This window comes from Lepidothrix coronata, unplaced genomic scaffold (assembly GCF_001604755.1).
Source record: "Lepidothrix coronata isolate B3197 unplaced genomic scaffold, Lepidothrix_coronata-1.0 Scaffold234, whole genome shotgun sequence".
In the NCBI taxonomy this organism is placed as follows: Eukaryota; Metazoa; Chordata; class Aves; order Passeriformes; family Pipridae; genus Lepidothrix; species Lepidothrix coronata.
In genome coordinates, this window is record NW_016690414.1 from 1,070,127 (window position 1) to 1,095,851 (window position 25,725).

Genomic DNA, 25,725 nt, shown 5'->3' on the forward strand with positions numbered 1-25,725 from the left:
TTTATACACATTTATATGTTTAAAAGAAGCGTTTTCCCCTCCATAAATCTACTGATATTTCTGTTATCTGAGCCTTCACTTGAGCTGCACAGTATGAAACAGAATCTAAATAACGCAGAACAGTCACTATTCATACTTATAAAACACAATTTTTCCATGAATTGCTTTTTGCTAAGTTCCCAAACTAAAATAGAAAACTGTATCTCATTAACACTGGCAAACTTCCATGCCCTCCCAACTTTCCAAAATTTAAACTACTAATATGGGAAGAAAAAACATAATAAAACAAGATTAATCTTCGGTTTTATAGCAAAAAAATATTACAGGTCATGAACAAAAAAACTATCCTTTAAAGCCTGCACTACATCACTGGAACAGTGAAAAATCAAAAGTATGCCTTACAGGGAGCTGGATGGCAGCACCAGGAGTGATTAGTTCCGTAGCTGCAACACCTCTAAACGTCTTCCTGTGCTGGAATATTCCTCCTATATCTATTTTCTCCTCTTTCTACAGGTTTCAGCTATGCTTATAAACAGAAAAACTCACTGCTTACAAATACAGATGTGTCTGAGTTTGACTTAAGGCAGAGCCCGACTGGAATGCAGGAACAACTTCGAAATTTTAGGTTGGGACCAAGAGGGGGAACACGTTTGATCCGTGCAGAATGCACAGCATTCCCAGCTCCTTGCACTCCTTCATCACCTCCCAAGGAATCTTCTGGTACCTGGGAAAACCCACCTCCATAAATAAAATGTCTTGCATTTCCCCCAGGCAACACGTCTCCATCCCAGCCTTCTGTTGTCCATTTGTTGCCGAAAAGGTATCCATGGAAAAAATTGGTGAAGTTCAATTGTTTTCTCATTTTTGTACCCCAGTAGAAGAGGAAGGCAAAGAACATGAAGAAATAAAATAAAAGCAGCAGGCTCTTAAAATAGGACACACAAAAATGCACCACACTAAGGCAGCAGGACACAGTGTTTCTAAGAGCCAATTTAATTAACCTCGCCCCTCAATAACTGGAGTCTTCAACTTCCATCCAAGCTGCTATTCCAGTAAGGAGTAATTTTCCTACATTTAGACACAGCATAAAGTAAATGTTGCTTTCATTACTACTTGTTTTTCGTGGAGCTGTGAGTGACATGGACAAAACATCAGAAACAAGAATATTACCAATCTGAAAGCAAGTACAGTAACAAAACAAATCCAAGAAACTTCTTTTTACTGTGCTCTCCCCCAACAATCCACTTAATTTTGTTGTTTCGTTTTTCTTTTTTTTTTTTTTCTTTTAAACATACTTCTCTCTCCTAGGACTGAGTAACCTTTAAACAGAACTCCAGCACCAGTGAAATGGGAACACGCCTGAGTGACTATTGAAGAGAAAAAGTGGAACTGTAATTTACAGAGCACTGTCTAATGCACAAAGCAAACTGGGGGAAGAAAGAAAAAAAATACCACTGTTTATTTTGTGGTCGCCTTCTGATAAATATAAAGGGCAAAGCTGAAATCTGCCAGTTGGAAGGTGACTTACAACCGGCCAAACGTTACACTGAGGGGAAATAAAAGGTTTCAGCAGCTGGGTCTGAAACATTCCTGGCTTTCTAGGTTCTGCAGCTTTCCAGAAGCTGAGGAAAACCACCACTAGGTCATGTCCCACCCAGCCACTGAGGTTGCAAATGGAAACCACACAGAGCATTCTGTCCAGGCCACTTTTCCAATGTCATGTGACAATTCCCAAAGAATCGAAGTGTTTCATAGAAAAAAAGCCGATGCCAGGAAGTTTTCCCTCAAGCACAGTTTTCATGTGCCCGAGAGCTTTCCATGGAAGCAAATCTGCTCAGGGTCCTCTTCCAGCAGCCCCTCCCAGGCTGGGACAGGCAAAGTCCTGCCAGGTCCCAGAGGGGCTGGATGCAAAAGCCACCACAAGCAAGAGCTCATCCCAGTCCTTGAGCACCCATGGAGAACCCGATCTTGAAACTACTAAAAATAAATATTGGAATTATTTGCATTACATTCTCCTCAGACTGCTTTTGTTCTAAAATGGAACAACTACTTGTTTTCTGTTTGGATTTTTTGGTTTGGTTTTTTTTTTTTGTTCCCTCCTGCCTAAATATGGGTTTTCCTGTATTCAAGTTATGTACTTGCTTATATAAGCACATAACTACACATAAACCCCCATTTGTAATATTTCTTGTTAAAATCTCTTCACACACAGATAATTTATTTATATTTTTATTTGGTAAATATTTTTGAATATAAGTGTTATTCACAGTTATATATTTTATATACCCATGTGGATAGGTGCTATTTGCAGGTAAGATATACACAGAGAAGATACAGATATATATAATAAAATTTTTTGTATTTTTTTCCATCTGTCTTCTAGAATCAAACTTTGGGCAAGGAGGCAGGAAATCAACGCAAGGGAGGGTATTTACTTTTTAGAACCTTTTTTTCTATGTGTTTCACTGTTAAAGAAAGTTTCTACGAGATAGAGTGACATTAGGGATAAAAAAATAAAGTTACAGCAATCTCTGCACTGGAACCTTTTGTTAGTTTGGGGGTTTTTTATTAGTTAAAGTATTACAGACACTTGTGTCTTGGAAGAGCTGGCATTTTTGGTCGTATACACACAGCACAGAGGTGAATGTCAGTCCAATAGATGCATTTACTTAAAAATAAGTAAATACCATGACTGTGAGGCTTCTCTCTCGCTGACTAGCCTTTACTGTGCACACAGCATTAATCTGCAGCACATTTGTATGGTTAGAGATTTCACTCTCCTTAAGCCACAAGCAAAGAAACAGCATGAGAAAGGATTTTTGGACATAGTGACTGCAGCTCAGCAGCCAGGTAGGAAGCAGCGAGGAGGGGAGCTGACCCATGCCCCAAAGTTTGACTGGATCCCCACCCATCTGCCCTTCCACAGGCAACTATGCAGAGCTGCTGGATTGAAAAGATATTTTGATTTATATCTTGAAATTTAAAAAAATGAAAAAAGGGAGAAAAGTGAAAAAAAGATTGAGTTCTAAAATGGCTTGGCTTTTTTTCCTCTGCCAGCATTATGTCCCTTTCTGCTTCCACCTCGTTGTCTTTTTACCCCTCCCCAAAATAAAACCCGATCTATGCTGCAGCTATCACAGCGCAGCTGGGGAAAACATTGCACTGTCACCGAACTAAAGAGCCTCCCCAGAGTTCATCCTGCAAAATTTGCCTCTGGGCACATTGCAGGGTCTGTCTGCCTTCAGTCCTCAGTTAGAGGCATACTCTCTCTCTAGAGGGAATGCTTTCTTTGGAGACAACAAACTGACATTTCACTGCACTTTGACTCCCTTTGATCATAAGATACAGCATTTGTGTGTATCTGTCTTTGAAAACAAGGCCTGCATAACAAATTCCTGAAAATTATCTAATAAATTCCTGAAAAATATGTTCAAATTAGTGGCTTATCTGCAATCTTGAATCCACATCTCCTTATTGCTATTTTGGGGTAAATAATCCCCAGTCTTCTTGCTACCCAAATATCCAGGTATTTGGCAACATACTCCCCTGCCTCTACACCACAGCTCTGGCAAACTCTTTCATCTCTTCCCTGCCTTCCCTCACAAGCACCTTCTCCTTGCCTTTGTTGCAGTTCCTGACTCCCAGGTTGCTGTTTCCAAGTGACCCTTCGGCACTAACTTGCCTCTTCTTTAACAGGGAGCCAGCCAACGTTAGCTGCCTGCAGGCTAACAGGGATGGGCTGATTTTTGGTACTCAGGTTATTCATGTCTCAGTTCTTCTGTCACAGAAGTGCAAGGGAGGCTTTCCTTTGCTTTAAAAGAAACCATCAGTTATGTCATAACCTCTGGAAATCCAAATCACTTCATCTTTGCTGGCAGGGACACAGCTCCAGCAGCATGAGAGGGAAAGAAAAATCTCTTCTCCAAAGGAAAATGACTTTTCTGTTTCACAGTACTGATGCTGTTTTCCTCAGCATACAAAGAACTATGGATTACATCATAAAATTAAACAGTGCTCTTGCCAGCCATGGAAAGCTCCTTCTAGCCCCAGGTGACTGCAGCCTCTGGACCACAAACTGAATGGGAATATTGCCCTTCCTGCAGTGTCTCCCTTTGTATCATGTCACTAATAACAGCAATAAATCTAGGGATTTAACAGTCTCATACACAGTCTAAGCTCCCACAATTTTAGTTTCGTAATTCTTTATTTAAAATTAGCATAAAAATGCTTTCAGTAAGTCAGTACCTTGGGTGCTCATGCTCATATTCACATATTCAGGCAAGTGTAGTTTCACTCTCTCCTACATTGTATTAAAATATCCACGGATAATGGAACACCACCAAGATAAGAAAAAGTCCATCTTATACTTAGTATCTAGACTAAAACTGCCCTAAAATGCCTTGTATTAAAACAGCCATTTAAGTCATTCAACAGCCCCACTCAATGTTAGGTTTTGACACATCACAGCTCTCATTCCACAGCAAATCAAATCCAAACTACTTCTTTTCCCTGAAGACGTGTTGCTCAAGAGGGGATTTTATTCTGTAGCCTGTAAGTGCCCTAGAATTGATATGTATATGTTAATGGAACAGTATATAAAGTCACCTCAAAGGCAACTGGTTTAAAATTGTAAACCCCTACAGATGGGATGTAGGGTGACAAGTTAATTTAAAATTAGATATAGTGCACACCTGATAATTGAGAGAAGTGGAGGAGGGAGAAGAAGGTTATTGCTCTATATTTGAAAAGGTGAATCCCTCCTTCATCAGAGGATGAGAGGGAGGAAAACCAGAACCTCACTGCAGTGGAGATCGAGCTGCCAACTGTCGGGACTTCCAAACAGCTTCTCGGGCTGGGGATGGATGTAGTGGTGCTTATGCCTTTGCACTATGGGCAAAATCCATACAAATTTAGGGAAGCTGTCAGGCACCTGTTGGGGGGTAGAGAATGACCACTGAACACCAAGTCTCAAACAGGCTGGATCATTCTCGTCCACTGTTTTCTCCCTCTCCCGCGGAGAGGCAGCAGCAGCAATTCAGAGACAGCACTGCTTTAATACCTGTCACTGCCCAGAACTGCCCCAAAAAACACTCTTTGAGAATGGCCCTTCCATGCCTGCCCACAGCACAGGGGCATTTCCCCACTGCACCCACAAAATCCAAATATTTTGCCATTCCTGCTTCAGCAGGGCCAGAGGGTTTGGTGGCAGGAGCACCAGAGCATTGCTGCAGACTATTCCCACCTGTGGCAGTTGTCATTTGTGGGATGCCATCCCTGAGACAAACCAGTACACCAAAGGGAAGCAAGAGATATTTAGCTTTCAGTCATCAGCCACTCACACCACTTATGGGAAGAACAGCCAGAACAGAGACAACAAGCAGAAAATACAGAGTGGCTTCCTATTTTAATAACAGTCCTAATTGCTGACATTCAATAATTCATACCCAGCTCCGTGTTCCTATTGTGCCAGAAGCACTGCAGGGACTTTGAAGATTAAGAGCTGTCATCCTGCACTTGGATGTACTTTGTCTTAAAGATTACTTAGGCAAATACTTGTGTATGAAACACCTCCTACATGGCAATGTGAGCATCATCTAAGTGAGGATATGAAGCAAACTCTGTAGGATAAAGTAACATGCACAAGCATGCCTCGTTCCTAGCTTCTGAGGCTTCCAAAGTCTGTTAAGTGATTTACAGGAAACCCAAGTCCATTTTCACACCTGAGAACCTCAACTGCAGGTAAACACACGTATTCCAGCACAACCACCAAGAAAGTAAATATGCAAGCTGGACAGAACATCTCAAGAGGTGCTTCATGACTAAAACAAAGCAGAGGCAGGAGCTTATTTGAACTCTCCCACAAAAAAAAAAAAAAAGTTATATAAAAATACAATAAAAACTACGCATGGAGCTCCAAGAAAACAACAGGCAGCTCTGAATCAGCACAGCCGAAATAAAATCTAAATAAAAATCCCTGTATTACCCTTTTTCCCCTTTCACAAAATAGTCAACCTAAAAGCACAAGGATGTAAAAATGCTCTAGTTTGGCAAAATAAGTCCCATTCCATAAAAGACCTATTATTAGCTTTGTCACTGTTCTGTTTGTCTCCAATGTCTTTCCTAATAAAACCTAGAAGAATGAAGGGCAATATAACTATTTCTAAATCTCTATGTAAACAAAAAAAGGAATGTCCCTGTTTATTTTTTAGTACAGAACTAAACACCATATCAATATTAAATTATTTAGGGATTGGCCTGTGTTCATGTTGACCTTACCTGCCACTGACTGAGAATTTTCCATACACACCAAATAGGGAATTGCTCACAGGACACAAAGTTGATTTTTATAGTGTCACACAAATTTACTTTCCTTTCTAAACTAAACGTGTATAACAAAGCTTATGGCCAGCCTCCAAGAGGCTTTTGTCTTCTCCTGCATTATGAGGGGGAACTTTGAGTGATGCCAAAATAAGCTTTTTAGAAATCATACCTTGGAGCTACTGAACTACTCTGGAAACAATCAGTCACTTAGTCAAACTCCCCTTCTGTTAATAACAGACCAACTCCAGCTCCTTCTGTTAGCTAAGCTTGCACTACGTATTTTCTTGCATATTAGCCAAAGGTTATTTGAAATAAAACTCTTCAGCTTTTCCTCTTTGATTACTAAATATCCTTCCACCTCACACTATCCAAGGAGACTCTGTGAAAAGAGCACATCCTATTCTTTGATGCTGCTGGAGAAGGAAGAGGAAACTGGGGAAGGAAGAAAGAGGTGACATTCTCCACGTGGTGTTTGCATCTGTCAGACTCTCTTAATACTCTAAAAAATGTCCTTTTGTCCCACAGGGCATCACTGTTATTCTTCTCAAATATATTTGAAATGTCCATGTATTTTTGCTTTCAAGTATTCCCACGATGCCTTCTGGTTCCCCAAGTTCTTATTATTATCATCACCCAAAGCCCGCAGGAAATGTGCACGGACAAAAGAGAACCAATGCTTATGTTTTCCTCACATAACAGCTCTCTTCACATGATATACATAAAGAGTGTCTTTGCAGACCATCATTTATTCCTCCTATCAATGAAGATGCTCAAGTGTAATTTTCACCCCTTACCTGTCATACTCATAAATATATAAACATATATATATATATATATATGGACCTACCTGCCAAACAGAAACTGAACTTGAGACTATCAACTCAGATTAAAAGCTCTCAGTTTTGGGTTTGTCTGATGTGTTCTGGTTTGAGTTATTTTGAAGAAAGACGAATCATTAGCAGAAAAAAAATAATAATTAAAAGGGATCTTTTCCTCCTCTGTACAAAATGGTACATGCCACGGTTAGACTGTACATTATAACCACTTGTGTGTTTAATATAAGCACAAAAATAAAATAAAGGGGCATCAGATACTCGGGTTTCCCTTTTACACCATTTAGCTGGCACGGCAAACCCTGTTTCGTTACTGCTTTTCTGAGTGTGGAACATCTTCAGAAGCAAAACCAAATTCAAACACTTGTGATGCTTTGGACTTTTGAGGGAATTCTGTGTTTTGCTGACCTTTAATTTAGCTCTGAACAGCAACTACTGTGGTCCAACACATCTACCCCGTCGACTCCAAAAAATGTTTACCTACCCTATTCTTCAGCAATGCTTTAATTCACTGAACCCCTGGGAGCTGCCTGTAACATTTCTCATCATTCAGAAAGCAAATTCATCCACTTGAAACACACTGTGGGAAAACACAGCCCCCTGCAAAGGGGCTGAACAACTTTCACGCAGAGGCCGTGGGTTTGCACGTGGTCAGTAAAAACAAGAGAGAAGAAACCACTCGGGATGAAAAGCACGTTATCCATGACAAGGCCAAGAACCAGTTCCAGCAGCACCAGTCTAATGGTACCCTAGAATGAGCTTTTCATTAGTTTTATTTTCTGCAGCTCAGTAGGCACAGCTGGTGAATTCTTGGCATCCCAAACCAGAAGAGCAACGTTCCCATTCATGTTAAAAGGAGATCAGGAATTTCATCTGTTGCCACAGTAGCAAATAAATATGTTATTTGTTTTTTTACCCCAAATATGATCCTGCTAACAGCAGAAGAGGGTATAAAAGAAGTGACCACATATTTGCCTAGTTCAACAGCATGTGGAAACTTTTAACTTGCTCAGCTTTTGTATTAGAGCTCATTAGAGAAGCCACAGGGAAGGAATTTCTCTCTGTCCTTCTGCACATGTATGGATAGGAACAAAATCTCCCTCTCCACCTAACAGAAGGACCTAACACAGCTTCCTCAATTTTTAGTGTTTTCTGTCACAGAGCAAATTCAGAGTTCTCTTTAGCAAAATCTGATTATAATATAATATTGTTTCTCACCCAAACCAAATGGACAAAACAATAAGATTAGCTGCAACCATACTAAACTCAAAATAGGATCCTGAGACACTTTTCTTCATCTAAGAAATGGAAATATTAATTTGGCATGTTAGAGTCACACAAACCCTTGACCCATTGCTCTTCTGCCCGTGACCATGTTCTACTACAGTTTTTCTTTTCATATTTGCTTGCTGATCAATAAATAAAGTTTTGCCACTTTTTGAAGCTACTCAGTACAACCAGAGTGGGAACTCCAGCTCTTGCCTGCTTAAAGAATTAACTTCTTGGTCAACAAGTCAAAATCATCACTGTCATTGACACATCATCACACCAGAATACTCTGCCTTCCTAGCTTTGTTTTAATCTTACTGCAACATATGTGAGACACTCGAGCACCAAAGTAAAGTATTGCTTGCAAAAACAACCACCACAACACCAATGTTATCAACAGCTGGGCAGATTACACAACCTGCCACAGGAGCTGCAAGACTTTCTGAAAAGGCCTGAACATATCAACAGTTTTGACAACTGAATTAATAAATTGAAGCGAAACGTGACAGAGAAGGGTCAAAAAAACCCCAACAAACTCCACAAACCCAAAAATCTATAGGGCTTCTCATTTAAAGGCCATTAATGCAACTAGAAAAACTGATCCCTCTGATATTAGTAAGCTATATAGCAAAATCATGAATTAGAGATCTTTATATTTTTACATCAGGGGAGAGTCAACTGATACAAAAAGTTATTAATGCCTGTAAAACGTCCTGGCTGGAAAACTGTCCAGGGATTAGAATAATTAAAAACAATTCAGGCTCTGCACCTTAAATCTGATTCTACTCCAATAAAACCACTGAATTTTTTCTTTCAACTATGAGAAGGATTTGGCCTTAAATTACAATACTCTGATAGCTAAATTTACAGAATTAACAATACCCTGAAAATGCAGAACCTCAGAGAGAAAAGAGAGCTCATAAAATATAAACCTTATGGGATTGTCAATTAAGATATTTTAGCTTCCAAACTTAAAATAAATGGAAAATATGCCATATGAACCTCTGTAGATATTCAATCATTTTATTTTTATTATATTGAGACCCATAATTGTACCTGGAAGGAAGGAAAAACTGGATCACTTTGTCCCCATTGGTCTAAAAGCACAAGTACCATCAGGAGACGTACCTGACTCACTGGCAGAGTGAGCAGTGATGAGACCTGCATTAGCAAAGCTTCACAGGAAAAAAAATAATTAGGACAGTCAGAAAAATTTCAGAGGATTTAATTGTTCACATAGCCAGGAAATAAAATCCACACCATTTTGAATGTTTAATAAGATGATACCAAGTAAGGGGAGTGCACCTGACTAATTGTAAATACTGCCATGTATTTCATTACTTATGCTAAATAAACCTACTTTTGGGCCCTAGCTTTACCTTCTGTTGTGTGCCCTACACTCAAAACTTGGGATTTGCTTTGGAAAACTTGTTTGGGACTGCACAGTGCAGTCTGTTGGCAGGCTGCAGAAAACAGAATCCTTTACTGAGTCATGTGTGTACGTGTTTTACCAGGTAAGTTTGACAAATCTGCCTTTATCCCTTCCTCTCCAGATTAGATGTATTTGCATAGAAATAATCTTTTAGGTAAAAACAGGACTGGCTTGACTGGAGTTAATAACGTCCCCTCAGTGAACTGAGGTGTTTGTGCTGAAGAAAGAAGAGTAATTCACCTGTGGAGAGAACTTGAGTATAAAAAACTCGTAGGAACAAAGGCTATTAAGCAGGTATCAAACCTGACAATGAAAAAAATAAAGATATGCCAAAACAGAAAACTATTTACAGGAGGACATAATCAAGATGCAAGTTTAAGTCTACCAGCAGCCTGCTCCCATCCTGCTCTTTATTTACACATGTGGTCAAGTGCACCAGCACACAGTTAACAGAGAAATGTTTGCAGGAGAAAGGCCTTGCTAGAACTGCTTTGTGAGAAATTGTTCTAAGGGCATGTCCCTGTAGCAGATATTTTATGAAGGCAGCCTCACTGTAACCCCGATGGCTGCAAGGAGCAACACAATACCTGCAGCAGAGCAAGAGCCAGCAGCTCTCCTAAAGCAGCTCATAAAACCTGTGGGCAAATTTCTGACAACCCTCCAGTTCAATTTCCATATGTGTCAATATTCCTCATTTACGGCTCATCTGAAAACAAGTAAAGCTTACAGAAAACACTTCAGTGAAAAAGGGGTAATAACCAGAGCAAGTAATACATAATGTGTCTGCACTTTAAAAAAAAAATAGGAGCTATTATTTCATTGCCTTCTATATCTCTCCAAAGTATCTTACAAACGCAGGTACCAGATACAGCCAGACTTCTAAGTGGAGCTGACAGGGTGCAGCAAACATTTTGTTTACCAGAGACATTTATAATTCAATTTGGAGACATTTGCAAATGTTAGCTTTCAGGCTGCCCTCCTAATGGGCTCTCTGACAACTCAGGAGAGGCACAGTAACTGTGGGTAGATCAGGATAATCACTCTCAAGAGTAAATTACTCCATCCAGCCTTTTACTGATGTTTTAACCTCAACATTACCAAAAGAAAGAGCCATTTCAAGCGACACAGACCTCCTGGATCCAAGGGAATAAGTCCGGTGGAGTGTTACTTAAGTGAGAAAAGCCAGTATCAAATAATTACTAACTAATTACATCCTGAAGATTTGTTGTGATGTTTGGAAAACTTCTGGATTTAGTTTGCTTTAAAATTTTCGATTGAGGAGGAGTTTTTTTAATATCTTTTAATATTTTCTACCAAACTGTTATTTTAAATTACTTCAGCATATTCAATTTAGCAAAAGAATGAGTCTATTGGACTATACTGTCAAATTCTAAATAAAACATACAGACAACTCCAAATGTCTAAACATGTTGGTTTTGCAAGCCTGGGCTCCTTATTAAAAAAAAAAAAAAAAAAAAAAAAAAGATAATAACTCTGTAGTGAAGTAAACAGAAAAAAATGCTTTCAAAAAGAATTCCTTAAAAAAACCCAGCAGAAACCCACCCAAGATGTCAGGATCCTCAAGCCACTTAGAAAACTCAGGTACAAACTTCAAAAACTAGAGAGAAGCAAGGTTTCCTTTTTCACCTTTCTGTAAAGTGTCAAAATGTAATATTAATTCTTCCTGTTCTCAGAAAATCTAAAGAGGACTACCAAGCTATTAAACCTTCTGGTGGATCATTTGTGGTATGAGTTATTAGCATAATTGGGGGCACACTTTATTCTGACCTTTGCAAAACTTTCATTTCCCAAATGTGATAGATACAAAGTGCTTTTATAATACCAATAATGATTATTTCCTATGGGAAACTGCCAATTATAAGTTGCTGAAAAATGCTATATCAGATGTACATCGAGAAAATGAACACACCTACCAACAGACAGACTAATTAAAGCCATTCTTCAAATATTAATAAAGCCTTTCACTTCCATGGACTACAACCTGTACAATTCAGTTCAACTGTATCCTTGTCAGGTCATTCTTTCAGCAATAATAAATGTTTGATTAGTGGTTGAATGCAGCGTTTCTGGGGGATGTTCCCCTTCCCTCAGCAGTAAGTCAGCACATGTGGCACATTTTTAACATTTAACTGTTTTAACATTTAACCACTTGACTCAAATTCACGTTGTTTTTATCAAGTCACATCAAGTGCCGGCAAAGATACTCAGATAGGGAAACAAATCTTGTGTTCTGGACACAGTTCTTAGAGGAAAAAAAAAGGCACAGCAAAGATGACGTGCAAAGATAAGCAATAAACTGTCAAACAGCTTTATGTTCTGGTTTTATTTATTCTGTACAGTGTTGCTTTAAAGATATTACCTCATATCTAAAAGGCACTTCCTGTAATGTCTCTGCTCTGGTCATAATTTTTAAAGTTTTGAGGGTCTGATTCCCATTTATGCTCTTGCCAACCTGCAAAGCTTCCCAAGATCCTAGGATTCTAAAATGAAATGGACTTCGAAGTGAAAGTAAAAACGTTTTACTACCATATGGGTACTTTCACAGCACCTATAGATTAACATGGAAAAGAGAAGTATTAATAATGAAAAATCTGTTTCCAAATTGTAGGTGAAAATAGAAAACACTCCATGCTGACACATCAATGATGAATAGAGGAAAGCTTTTGATTTCCTCCAAAATATTCACCTGGAAGCTGCCTCATACTGCTTAACATTTCAAAAGGGTAAACTTCCCAGTCCACCAATTGTGCTTATGCACAATTTATAAAGAAAATATATATATTCATAGAGTCCAGGCAACAGATTTCTCCATGCAGAAAAAGGCCAAAAGAAATAATTTAGAGACACAGAAACTTAATTTTTAGATTTTTTTTTCAGGGTATCTAACTAGTTGCTTACTATAGAACCTTATATACAAATGCATTTACACAAAAGCAGGTCATAAAGGCCTGCACAGAAAAAAAAAAGCCAACTAATTTTGGGCAGATAAACCCAGATGACTTGTAGACAGGTTTGTAGGTCTAAATGTTCACAGGCAGGAGCTGGATACACAGATCTGACCACCTACATCTCATTTAACATCTCATTCACCTGCCCTCACCTACAGGGCAGGTGAAGTGCTGCCTCCTTTCCGTGAGAAGAGTCTGATCATCAGGTCATTTATAAAAATACTCCCAGCAAAACAAATCTAAATGGTCAAAGTCTTCCAAAGGTACAACTGCGCAAGAAAAGGGCTCTGCAGGTCTTGAAAAAGCCGTCTCTGTATCAACACAGAAAATGCTTGCAAGTAGCTCTGGTAGCTCCAGAGATGTCCTCCCAACTGCTAACCCAGACTGCAAAAGATCTCATAATGATCTTGTTTACAATCCAAATTTTCAGTCTGGCACAGATCAAAGAGCGAAAACTGCGGTTATGAAACCTAAGTAGATTTACTAGCTACTTTTCACCGTAATGTTTAACAAGTCTTATTAGTTTTGAAAGAAGAAACAACAGCTAAAATATAAACAACTGAAAAGTGGTATGCGTGTCATCGTTAAGCAATAAACAACATTCCACATTTCTCTGTCTTTCCCCTTTGGTTACAGAAAATAATTTGACAGCAGCCTCGTCACTCCACATACTGTACCTTTCAAAACTTGGCAAAGCAACTCTTACACATTGTGTTTCAGATCAAACAACTCAATATGTGCTTCAAAGATCTGGCAGCAGCTCTTTTGGGAGTTATTTCCTACTTTTCTGGCTTATGCAACCTGTCGAGTTTGGAAAATTTACACTTAGTAGATCCGAAGTATGTACACACAGAGAGAGGAAATAATAATAACTACAATTATAAATGGAGTTCTGAATGTAAATATGATTTGCCACAGATATTTCCACTGCCTCCAAGAAATCATTCTGATGTGGAGTAGCACATGCCATCTTCTCAGATTCCAGTTTTCACAGGTACTGTGATTAAAAAGGGTTTTTTAGGTAAAGAGCTGCCAGTAGGGCAGACTCTGTAACTCACACACCCACACTACTCCCTGTTCTGTAATGCAATACTCATCTTAAGAGCAACAAAATTACAGCAGATAAGATATGAACAAGAGAACAAAAGCAGGCTCTAGGAAAGCCACTGGACAGTGTGAAGTTTTTCCTTCGATTAGAATCTGTTTGCAGATTTATTTTCTTTTTTTTTTCACACTCAACCAAACATTGCTCCTCTAAACCAGAGCACAAGCGTAGGTAGAGAAAACATCCCTCCGAAATTTTCCATAGTTTTAGGGTTTAGAAAAGTTGAAAATACTGGAAGGGTAAAAAAAATCCTTTCCAAATACAATGGATTTTTTGGCAATAATTCAGCAATTTTCCTTTTTGGCTTCACCAGAAAACAATAAGGGTTTAAGATGAATGCACTAGTCATGCGAGATATGAAGACAGATCAGTTTAAAAGAAACTATCTAAAAGGCAAGTAATCTTGGTGTATCACTAGTAGGTCTTGGCAGACAGTTTCAACAGGAGAAGGGAGTCAGAAATGAGTAAAACATTTTGTCCAAACTCAGCTGTGCACACGACCTCTTGCTTTCTTCCCCACCACAGAAGTATTTCCTGCATCTGACAGTTTTATTATTACATTTCCCACTTTTCCTACCTTGCTTCCTTTATTTCACAGTTCTCCCCATACCTTTCAGATCATCCTGCTCGTTCTTTCACTCTCCATTTCTCTTTTTTGTATGCTTGGCCTCAGCTGAAGTCAGGGGGAAAAATCCCACTGAGCTGCCTGCAAAGGAATCCCTTGGGAACAGGGGAATGTCACTCACCATCTCTGCCTCTGCCACCACTGCCTTTCAGCTCTGGCACCGAGTCATGCCCTCCTTGTCCAGGCTGAGACACTAAAAAGGGAATAGTTTCCTCCACTCCTTTCTACTCTACTCTCTCAGTTTCCAGTGAGCTGAACCTGCACAGAACAAAATAGTTTGCAAAAACTTCACTTTCTTCAGGTTTTATTGAGGCTGAACAATACGAGCTGTCGTTTTGTGTCGCTATTTGCTCACCAGTTCTTCCTGAACCTTTGGATACCAGACCAGGCCTTTCCACATTTTAAGAGAAGGTGGTTTAACTTCAGGCATTGATGAAATGCAAATTTTGAATCAAACAACACCATAGCTTGCAAAAGAAGATCTTAGTTTAACCTTTTCAAAAAACAGCAAAGAGTCTTTCCTTCCTGGGGAGTGACAGATCAGTCTTTCAGGGGACAGTTCCAGAAGCATTTAAAGAAATAAGCAGACAAAAAAAAAAACAACCTTCCTGCTCCTAAGAAAGCTCCTATCATAAACAACCAAAATATACAGGAGCTAAGATTTGTTTGCTCCCTTTTTTAGCATTAGAATGTCTGAAGATTCTGGCATGGTTTAAGACAGACCTGCCACAAACCAGTTTGAGGCAGTAGTCTGGTAAACTGATTCAGATGAAAAATCATAGAATTATAGAATAGTTTTGTTGGAAGGAACCTTTAAAGGTCATCTAGTCCGACCCCTCCAGTGAGCAGGGATACCTTCATCTAGACCAAGTAGCTCAGAGACCCATCCATCCTGACACTGAATGTTTACAGGGATGGGACATTACCACCTCTCTGGGAAGCCTGTTCCAGTTTTTCACCACGCTCACTGTAAAAAATGTCTTCCTTATATCTAGCCTGAATATATCCCCTATCAGTTTAAAGCCATTACCCCTTGTCCTGTCACAACAGATCCTACTAAAAAGTCTGTCCCCATCTTCCTTGGAAGACCCTCTTAAGTACTCAAGGGTGGCAACAAGGTCTCCCTGGAGCCTTCTCCTCTCCAGGGTTAGAAATAACCTTTTACAATGTTCTTTATCAGGTCTGCTTTTCAGCCAGCTCAGTCACCCGATTCGCTCCTCACACAGGCTTTTGGTGTGAACAAGCATCCAGGGACAAGAAATTAGTCCCCAGCCTCGCTCCCAGCCTCTACTTACTTTTTCTCAAGTGTCAGTTTAAATGTACATGAAACTACAGAGAACCTGACAACTGAGACAGTAACAACTGCCAGAAATTATCAGTATGCTTTTGTCATCACTTGCTTTTGAGCTCCCAGAGCTCTGCCTCCCTCTCTGAACCAACAACCTTTCTCAGTCTGAGACAGTATACGCCAGTACGTGCATTTTCTGCTCTCTCCATGCTCACCTTTCTCACCACAAAGGTCTACCCAGGGGTGCATTTTGCTGTAATTAAGCAGAACAGTCTTCCAAAGGAAGACAAAGACTACATGATCACAAACAGCAGGGAATATTTGGAAAACAATACTTCATCTGGATGCAGTAAGTCTCATTTATTTTTCTTTTGCCTCTCTATTTTTGTTTTATACTGTTGACTCCAAGTTTTAATGATCGAAGATATTTTAAGCATTCCTGACCTAGAAATGTGCTAAGAATAAGAGAACTTTATTATAAAGAAAACATTGGCCATCTGAAGGGAAACTCAGTGTATACTCCACCTAAGTAAGATATGCATGTTGCTTACGAACAGCAGATAACTTTCCAGGCCTAAAAGAACTCAATTTCCAGAAGATAGAGATAACGTGTATAAAGAATCAGATAGGCTGCAGGATTCAATGGACCTGGTTAAGAGAACAGCAGTAGGATTCCTGGACAAAATAGATGCCACGGAGAAAAATTCTGCTTGGCTGGAAAATACTGCCACAAAATATCTTAATTGCTGTGCTTATCAGGGACATTAGCAAGATACCCAGTGGAGACACAGCTTAAAGCTGGGATTAAAAACCTCTTTATTTTGAGAACAGCAATCTGAACAAATTGCACTGGTCTCTAACAAGAAGGCAACTTTTCTTTATCCCCCCCATAGAGTGTCACTTCCATTTTGGGACCAGTTGCCCTGCCCTTTATAATGACCAGGCAGCCAATACTTCAGGACTAAAACTCATCCTTGATTATGCTCAGCAGGTGTGACAGTGGCAGCCCCACACTGGCATAAGAAAAACAAGTGCAAAACACTTCTGTGATCGGAGCAGACGTTTCACACGGAGAGAAGTTCATCAAGACTTGGTCTTTTCAAGTGAAGCAAGTAAGCACTGTAACATTAGGGATTACAGGAGATAATTCTTACAAGCATGTTGGTGTGAGCAGCACCGCATTAACAGTGTTCGTGTTTGCACTTACAGTGTTTTCACAGCTACAAGGTGTCACCTGTGGCTACATGGCACTGCTTTGGAGGCCCCAGAAATATGAACAAGGTAAAAATGAGCAACTCTGCACTTCAGCATGTGGTGGTATTAGGTGAAAGGTTGGACTTGATGATCTTACAGGTCTTTTTCAGCCTTAATGATTCTATGATTCTGTGCAAATCTACCAAGTTAACCCTCGGCTGTTAAAGCAAAAGCAGCAGTTGTTTCAGCTGTAAAGATCATAGCAGACGTATCTGTTAAGCTGTTCCTAAGAAGAGAGGTTTTAGAGGAGCCAGTAGACAGTCCTCTATTTCATAACCCCAGAGGGATGGGAAAACTTCAGCAACAGTGTGATGGCATGACCTGTTCATGATCTTCTGTAACACAAGACAAGGCTGCACCATTTCACCCTCAGCCTCTACCATCCTTCAGGTTCAGCTGCTCTGCCCTTTGCTCCCACCCTGCCAGGATCCATCAGAGCACACAGGGCCCCTCAGGAAGAGATTCCAACCTGGAATATGCAGCAGGGACGAACACTATTGACATGCCCTGGGAGGATGACACGGTCGAGAGGATCTCTCTCCAAGTCTCGTTGCATGACCTGTGCTGTAAGAACTGATACCCTGAAGGAACCTGCAAGTACTCTGATATTATCCTGAACCTTTTAATGGAGGTTACTGACTGCAGAGCCACAGAACATATGCAATCAGGAACAGAGAAACAAAAGAAAGCCATACACACAGATAAATACACCTCACAAATTAGTGTTCCTGCCCTCCTTTGTGATTCCAGCCAGTAGAACACCAGGTGCTCGTAAATGCCAGGCTGAGGATGATCCAGTTATTCTGTAACACCCTTAAACCACAGTAATGGACAGTGGGAGTCCTTACTTTCTTTTACAGTTCAACTTCTCTTTGGTAATAGCTCTAATTTGCATCTCTCCCTTCCTGCACCTTCAGTCAATCAGGGAGTTATTTCAACTTTTCCAAAGCAGGAGGGAGTCAGACAACAGTTTAAGAAAAATATTAGTGTTCCTTCACCACAGCCTGATTCAACTGTTGCCTGAGTCAATCTGTGACTGTTCCAGAATTATTAGGAGACTCTCTTTTCTACAGGGCTGGGCTGGACCTTAATAAGAGATTGAGGCCTTTCCTCATATTTCTCACGTAAACATACTTTTTTTTTAATGACAGAGTACAGTCACACAAATAGGATTAAATAGCACGTTTTTGGTTCTTATTGAACACAAGATACAGTGGTGAATAAGAAATCCCTTGGGACTGGTAATGACGATGGAGTGAATGCTGCTCTTAGCTCCCCATCTCAGAGATAGTGACACACGAGTAACCAGAGCACAGGTAATTTAATCAAAAATACACATGCCAAATATTCTGACTCTGTCCATTACAAAACAATTCTGCAATTCTAACCTGTAAATATACCACAGGGATATTATTTCACCTCCATAAAAATCAATTATGAAGTCTTCAGATGAATAAAATCAATGAGCTAACAGTGATGAACTGTGGATTGTTTTAATTATTATTCCAATCAGGAATGCCCAGTGAACATTATGCCCAGCTTCATATTGTAAATTTTAACAGAAATTCAGCACTCCTTCCTTTCAACAGTGTTGAAAACCATAGTTTACTTAAAAGATTTTCTTTGGCTAGTTCTCTCTTCAGCTCAACCTCTTTGAGAGTAGGAAAGGGATCAAAGTTCCTGTAGCTCCTGATTATTCAATAACATGACTAATGCTCTCCTAAGGGGAACATGATTACAGGTAATGATGTGTTATGATAAAGGCAACATCTCCCATTTGCACACCCCTGTCCTCCCACCCACCACTGTGTAAACAGAATAAACCTTTAAGGACACACTGGTTGACCTCATCTCCTGAAGAAACACTGCTTGGAACTGTGCTGTAACAAAACAGAGAACACACAATGGTCTCACCTGATCTTTAACAATATGATATTTTAACACCCACAAAAACCTCTCCCAGGCATCCTCAGCATAACCAGTATTAACTGCAGTGGGCTGTTCACAGACCCTAAAACTGACTGTACAAACTGTGACTGCCTGGGGCGAGTTTTGGTTTGTTATTCAGCCAAGTTCTCTTCATGTTTACCCGATGTAAAAATTCAGGAGTTCTGGGATTTTCTTCTCCTTTGTTCACAAAGTTTTTGAAGCCTTTGACTTTCAAGATGGTGTGTAAAACCTATGGCATGTCTTTCTACATACTATGTTTAAGAAATCCCTAACTCCCTTCACCTAACTCCACACAAAGTGGCTTTCCCCTCTTTTACGTAGAGTCTTATTTTCAAAGCATTCACGATGCTCAAATGTAGTAGCAACTCAAGGTAAATTGATTCATCTCCTAATTCTTTATCAGTTTTAACAAATGAACTGACAGTTCTGTCCCTGGTGGGAATTCATTCTGAATCTCTGGTGAAAGTTCTGTTGCTTACACCTGGATAAGAAGTTAGCACTATGAGACATTATCTGACATACTATCAGGTATCTTCAGGACATTGCTCTAAGAAAATATTTACATAAGTTTCCACTTTCCAAGGGAGCTATTTCTGGCCAATGCAGGCTTTTTTTTTTTTTTTCTCTTTTTTACCTACTTTAGCAAACTTATGCCCACAGAAGAATTATTTTTATCAGTTACAAATAAACAAACCAATTGTGACAGAACACCAGGTCACAGTGCAACAAATTCCCAAATGCTTGTGGCATACAGTGTGTGGATAGACCAACAATCAAGAAGTAGAAAAACAAGGAAAGCAAGTGTGTTTTAATGACTAATGCCAAGGCTATACATACATAAAGCAGTGCCTACAAGCGGGGTACCAGCACTCCTAATTCTAAAATTCTAGACCACCAATGCAACTATATCCTTTGGTGTTGAGGTCTTTCTCTGCACCGAAATTTTTCTAGAGCAGATCTGTCTGCAATTGGAATCTTCATCTGAGGAGTCACACGAGAAACCATCTCAGATGACAGCAGAGTATTCTGACGTGAATTCAGATGCATTTTTAGGTGAACGACGACAAAAAGCAAATCCACCATCCCATCGTGATCACTTAAATGACCCATCTCTGAGTATTAAAAAACAAAAAACTGCTCTCCACAAATTTGAGGTGAGAAGAATCTGCTGGAATCACATGGAGATTAGAGCATTTAAACTGCCTTTGCAGCTGTTAGAATGGTTTCACATTGTCCCTGGAGTTTGTTGGGCTCGGGGAGGGGACACAAACCAGCAGCTTTTATTCATCCCCCTCTGTCTGTGTCACTGATCATCCTCACACACACACACTTTTTTATTAATGTCAGGTCTTCAGGAGAGCTCAGTATACTCTGAATTATGACCTAAATTTCTAATAACTTCTCTCCTGTGAACCCCAACCACTGCTTTTTCAGGATACATTTCTCATTCTGCTAATATGGACAGTGCAGCACCGAAAACAGTAAACCATATTTTAAACCAGAAGTAAATAATCTAGTAAAAAAAAAAAGAATTAAAATGTTAAAAGAACAGAAAAATTCATACCTTTGGAAAATCAGAAATTACTCCGTAGAAATTCACATTGTAGAGAATGTCTTCCTTTCCCTAAAAAAAAGAAAAAAAAAGCCTTAATTGTGCATATTCATATTTAATTATCTATTAAAAACACAGTGAACTACTCCAAGACCTTCTTTTCCCCCCCAGAAATAATTTCTCCTCATGGAACAGAATATTTACACTACAGTAAACAAACAGTGCACACTCAGTGAGTTTTTGTTTGAAGTTCATTTTATTTTGAAATTTCCTGTTATTTAAGCAAAAGCATCATAGCTGCAGGTGAAAGGAACACATGGTACCCATTCATCCAAGCATTTCAAACTAAATATGAACACAGTGGAGACCAAGAATGGAACAGTTTTCAGGAGCAGGAGAAAAAAAGTATTTTATTCTGAGGTACAGGTGCATACACAGAATTAAATTTGACCTGATACCTTTTCAGTTTTATGAGGTTTACGTTTTAGGAGAAGAAGGAGAAAATGAAAAAAAAAGAAAAAGGAGGGGGGAAAAAAAATCTCAATATTAGAAACAGAGAGATTCTAGAAAATAAGTGTCTCAGCCAAGACAGGCCAGAGTGTGTTGGAGGTCTAGAATTTGCTTTGGGGACTCCTGGAACACCCCAAGAAGGAAGCAGAGTGACTGAGAACCACGGCATTCGCAATTACAGCCATGAGGGCAGTTAAAGAAAATAGTTTCCTGTTCTGTTGAGTCCTCCCAAAGTTGCCAAAAATGTCTATTAAAACAGAAGTTGTTCCAAATCATAAATAGCAACGCTGAGAGGACGGTGGGTGAGTGCTTTGTTCTCATTAAATATTGACCACGTGCTCTTCTAGTACAAGACTATACAGTGCCTTCAACTTTTATTATTATTATTATTATTATTATTATTTTAATGCCTCAAACACTCATTTTGCCAGTGCACTTTCAGACTGGCCTCAGTAGCTCACAATTACATGACAAGATACCACTGGGCCTCCTCCACTTCCCCGCTGCACACAAAAGCATCCTTGCACTTCCTTCTGGGGTCAACTAAAGCCAACTTAATGCTGAAATCAACTCACTGCTCAAAACATGTTTCCATTGGAAAGACAAAGACGTGACAAAAATGTTTTCAAGCATACAAAATGCTCTGTTAGTCTACAGTAAGAGATACACCTCAGATATTTTTGTTCTCTTGCAGATTGTGGTCAAATTTCAACACGATTACATCGACTCCACTGAAATCAGTAGCATCTCACAGACCTAATGCACAAAACAGAAACAGGATCTGCTTCTTAACTGGTTTTAATCATTTACAGCTTTCTGGGCGACGTTGCCACTGGGCTCTGAAATTTCTCGTGTTCCATGTAAACACATGAGTACAATCTCATAAATTTAACAGAGAAAACCAGTTTCTTTTTAGTTATGCAAATACCAAAAATCTCTTTCTTTCCACCAGATAAGTATTTCTTCAGGAGCTTGTTTGTGTCCAAAAATCTCCAACAGCCCTTTCAGTAAGACTGTAAATTTTTTGAGGGAAGCACTCAGGGCCAGAGTCAAGTCTCAGTTACAGAGGCACAAACACTGAGCAATTCCTAATTCCCAGTAACTACTGGTGGGGTGACGGACAGCAGCTGCAGCCTCAGGTTTATCCTTCATTCCATACCTGGTTGTAAAGGCTAAAATACAAAAACCTGTAATTTTCATTCCTCTCCTGTTCCAAAGAAAATTAAGAGGTGAATAAGCTGATCTTAAATAAATACCTTGATACCTACTTTTTTTGTAGAGGACCTTTAATTTCATAACTACTGTTCAGTAAAGCAGGACTTGTTTCTTGACTAGTCACCTGAACTTTTCTGTCACCTTAAATACACCACAGGTGTTTGCCTGTCTCTCTTCATGACTCAACCCCCTGACAACCTACTTGGAGAGGACTTAATTTAGCAGAAGACCCAGTTAAATCATAATAACCCTTCAAAAGGATGGACAACCTTCATCAATACTCTGGGCTTGTCAACAGATTTTTTTTTTCTTTTATTTTTATTTTAAAGTAGAAAAGTTCTGATCGACAGGGATCTAACATTCAAGTTTCCTTTCTACCTGTTGCTCTCTGAAACAGTCAGAGCAACCTGACAGTAACACAGTTCCACAACTGTCCATGGCTTTCCCATCTATGAATATTTGGTTACGGATGATCACCTCGAGCTACTCACCGGGAGACTGAAATTTGGAATTCCAATGAGGACTTTTTGCCTCATTCTAATTAAAAGTGAAGTACGAGTATCCAATTTAGAAAGGACCATTAGAGTCTTAATTTAGACATGATGATTTTAGTCTGTCAATATACTGAAATGGTGTTTACCTGCCAAACCTCCTTCACTCACTTTGTGCCCAAAAGGAACATCAACCATAGTTTATCAGTTAATTTTAGACACAGTTTTTAACATTTTTCAGACGTGAATCTCGATGTGCAGTTTCTAAAAAGGTCCTTTCTTTCTTTGTAAATTTTTTTTTTTAGGATCTAGGAGGGGAAAAAAAGAAAAACCAAACCAAACCAACAAAAGAGCCACAAATACCCACCGACACACAAAAGGGGAAAAAAAAAAAAACCAAACTGAAAAAGTCACACTCACACTTGTGGGCAGGAAACCACACTTAGCAGAGCAGTGTTATGTCAGCCCCCAGCAGGCAGCGAGGTGGGCACTGCCAGCTCCTGCCATCCCTGGGCCAAGCTGTTCTAGCCAGGGCCACACTGTCACAGCTCTCACCCTCATTTGAAGCCTCTGAGAAACCTCAGCTCCTTCCTGGAGTGGAGCCTTGCCAGGGACATCAGTCTGGTGCTGCTGACACACCGCACACACAGCTCGGTGGCTTCCTGCTCCAGGCATTACATAACTCGAGCCTCTGGCATATCTTTCTGGAACATTTCGTGTGCTCATCCACAAGAGCAGCAGCCTCTCCACCTACCAGGCAGCTCTGCACCTTTTCCCCACTGAGACTGACCTGGATGGCACTGACTACAGGGACATATGGCTGTTTATCCCGTGGAAATAAAAACTTGACAGTGTCATTCCCAAAGACAGGGAGAAAAAAAAAAATAAAGGCAGGTAGCCACGCAGTTAAATACGATTAAAATACCAACACCAACAACAAAAAAACCCCAATAAATAACATTTTATTCACTTCTACCTCAGGAATACCATGAGGGAAATCACATTCATAAGCCACATACAGTTTTATCAAGGACTGTTGCATTCAGCTTCACTGAATGAAGTCAGAAACTTATTAAATAAAGAAAGGATGCAGCCTCCTGCTCGTACCACACACAGTCCACCCTCAAGTCCTAATCCTGTGTCTGCCTCCAGCCATGAAGCCAAGAGAGTTCTTGATTCAGGATCAATTTTTCAAAGTCAGAGGTAAAAGTCCTTCCTGGTGTTTGCTGAGCAAGATTCAGGACACTGAATTACTGAAATAGGCAGACTATTTTCACTATTTTCGCTCCAAATAATTTGGAGCCCAGAGATTCTACTTAATAAAAAGCATATAAATTGATTAAAAGCACACCCTCTAAAATTATTGATAAATAATAAAATGTTTCAGATTTTTTTCTACAGAGAATGAGGTATATTTATATGATAAAAACCACATTATTTAAGCCAAGTAATAAACAGCGGCGGCATTTGCACAATATAAAAGTTACTAGAAACTCTCATTAGTATGCAAATGTAATAAGACTAAGAAACACAATCTGCAATTTGAGTAAGAGAATTTCAGGGTATCTTGGATGTAATAACTACATAATATCCTACAACTCCTGCAGGGGCTTTTACCTATGTTTTAATAATCATTATTTAATAATCTTTCTTTTTTTTTTACCAGGAAAAAAATGTACTCTATTTTTATAGTCATCTATAGTAATTCTCTGGAACCAAAATTACCATGATGCAGTTTATGAGGTTTTCAATCTATGAAATTACTCACTGCTGATGAAAGCATTAACAATCCAAGGTTTCATTTACAGCATTACAGAGAATCCAGGTCAGTTCCAGGCAAATGCTTTTACTCTGCTTGGGCCAATGAGATTAATTATTTTCATAAAAACCTGCACTCCCACCAAAAGTAAAGTTTAAGGGTGTCTCACCATAATTCAAAGAAAGCAGAAATGAAGGGGCAATCCTGGACTCCAACAGGCAGGCAGGGAAGTAATGCAGGCACTGGGGAACATGCAGCAGGTGAGAGGATGGGAAGAGGATGGATCCTCCTTCCAGGCCAGCAAACCACCAGCTGCCAGCACTTTATATCACGAAGATAAAATGCAATCATCTAATGCCTCCAGGGAAAGCTCAGCATCACCACAAAAATCCTATTGCAGCTCAAACATTCTTTCTGGGATGTACCCTGTGTTCCAGAAACTGGGAGCCTGCTCCTTGCCATTCACCATTGGAAATGTAGGCCAGCAACTCCGGCGCAGCATTTGTGGTCTGCGCTTTTATTATCCCAATCCTCCGTAACAGCAAGAGAAAGGGATTAAGCAGCATTATTTTTTCCCCTTGAATATTTACTGGGATAATTACATACCAGTCATAATACAAGATTATTTTGCACAGTGTAAAATAATACAGAGCAGACATGCTATTTTATCCAAAACTCTTGGTCCCACCACACCTGGGAGAGCACAGAGCCGATCATATCAGGCATGTTCCTCCAGGAAAGTTTAATGCAGCAAAGTCTTCCAAATGTACCAAATAGATGCACTCAGCTTATTCACACAGCCCCTTTTTTTGGGCAATCATATTTTTTAACTTGTTTCACAAAGTGTCATTAATTACTAAAGCCATCTGTGTTTCCAGAGAACACTCTTTTCCACCCCTTCTCTCCTTCCTACTGGGCTGCACAGCAAAGATGCAGCCGTGTATTTACAACCACTTTTATGCCAGCAGATGTTACACCACACAAAACTGTTTTGCAGCAAGTTCAAGAAGAAAAGCGGTGGGAAGAAGTTTACATAACCACACACTATCAACAAAAGCAACAGAGGCTGGCAAGCCACAGGCCGTAGTCATTTAATTCATACAAATCTCTCTTCCCCTTTTCTCACTCTGCTTTCCAAGTTGTTTTAATTCC

At 39.6% G+C, this 25,725-nt stretch overlaps 1 protein-coding gene across 5 annotated transcripts in view; it reads right to left on the minus strand.

The window, feature by feature from the left end:
* PLCB4 (phospholipase C beta 4) overlaps window positions 1-25,725 on the minus strand; it is a 187,242-nt gene that overhangs the window by 147,970 nt on the left and 13,547 nt on the right. For all 5 annotated transcript variants that reach the window (XM_017834556.1, XM_017834554.1, XM_017834555.1 and 2 more), the window contains exon 2: window positions 20,611-20,670. The gene's annotated coding sequence lies outside the window, so the exon portion shown is untranslated. The remainder of the gene's footprint in view (window positions 1-20,610; window positions 20,671-25,725) is intronic.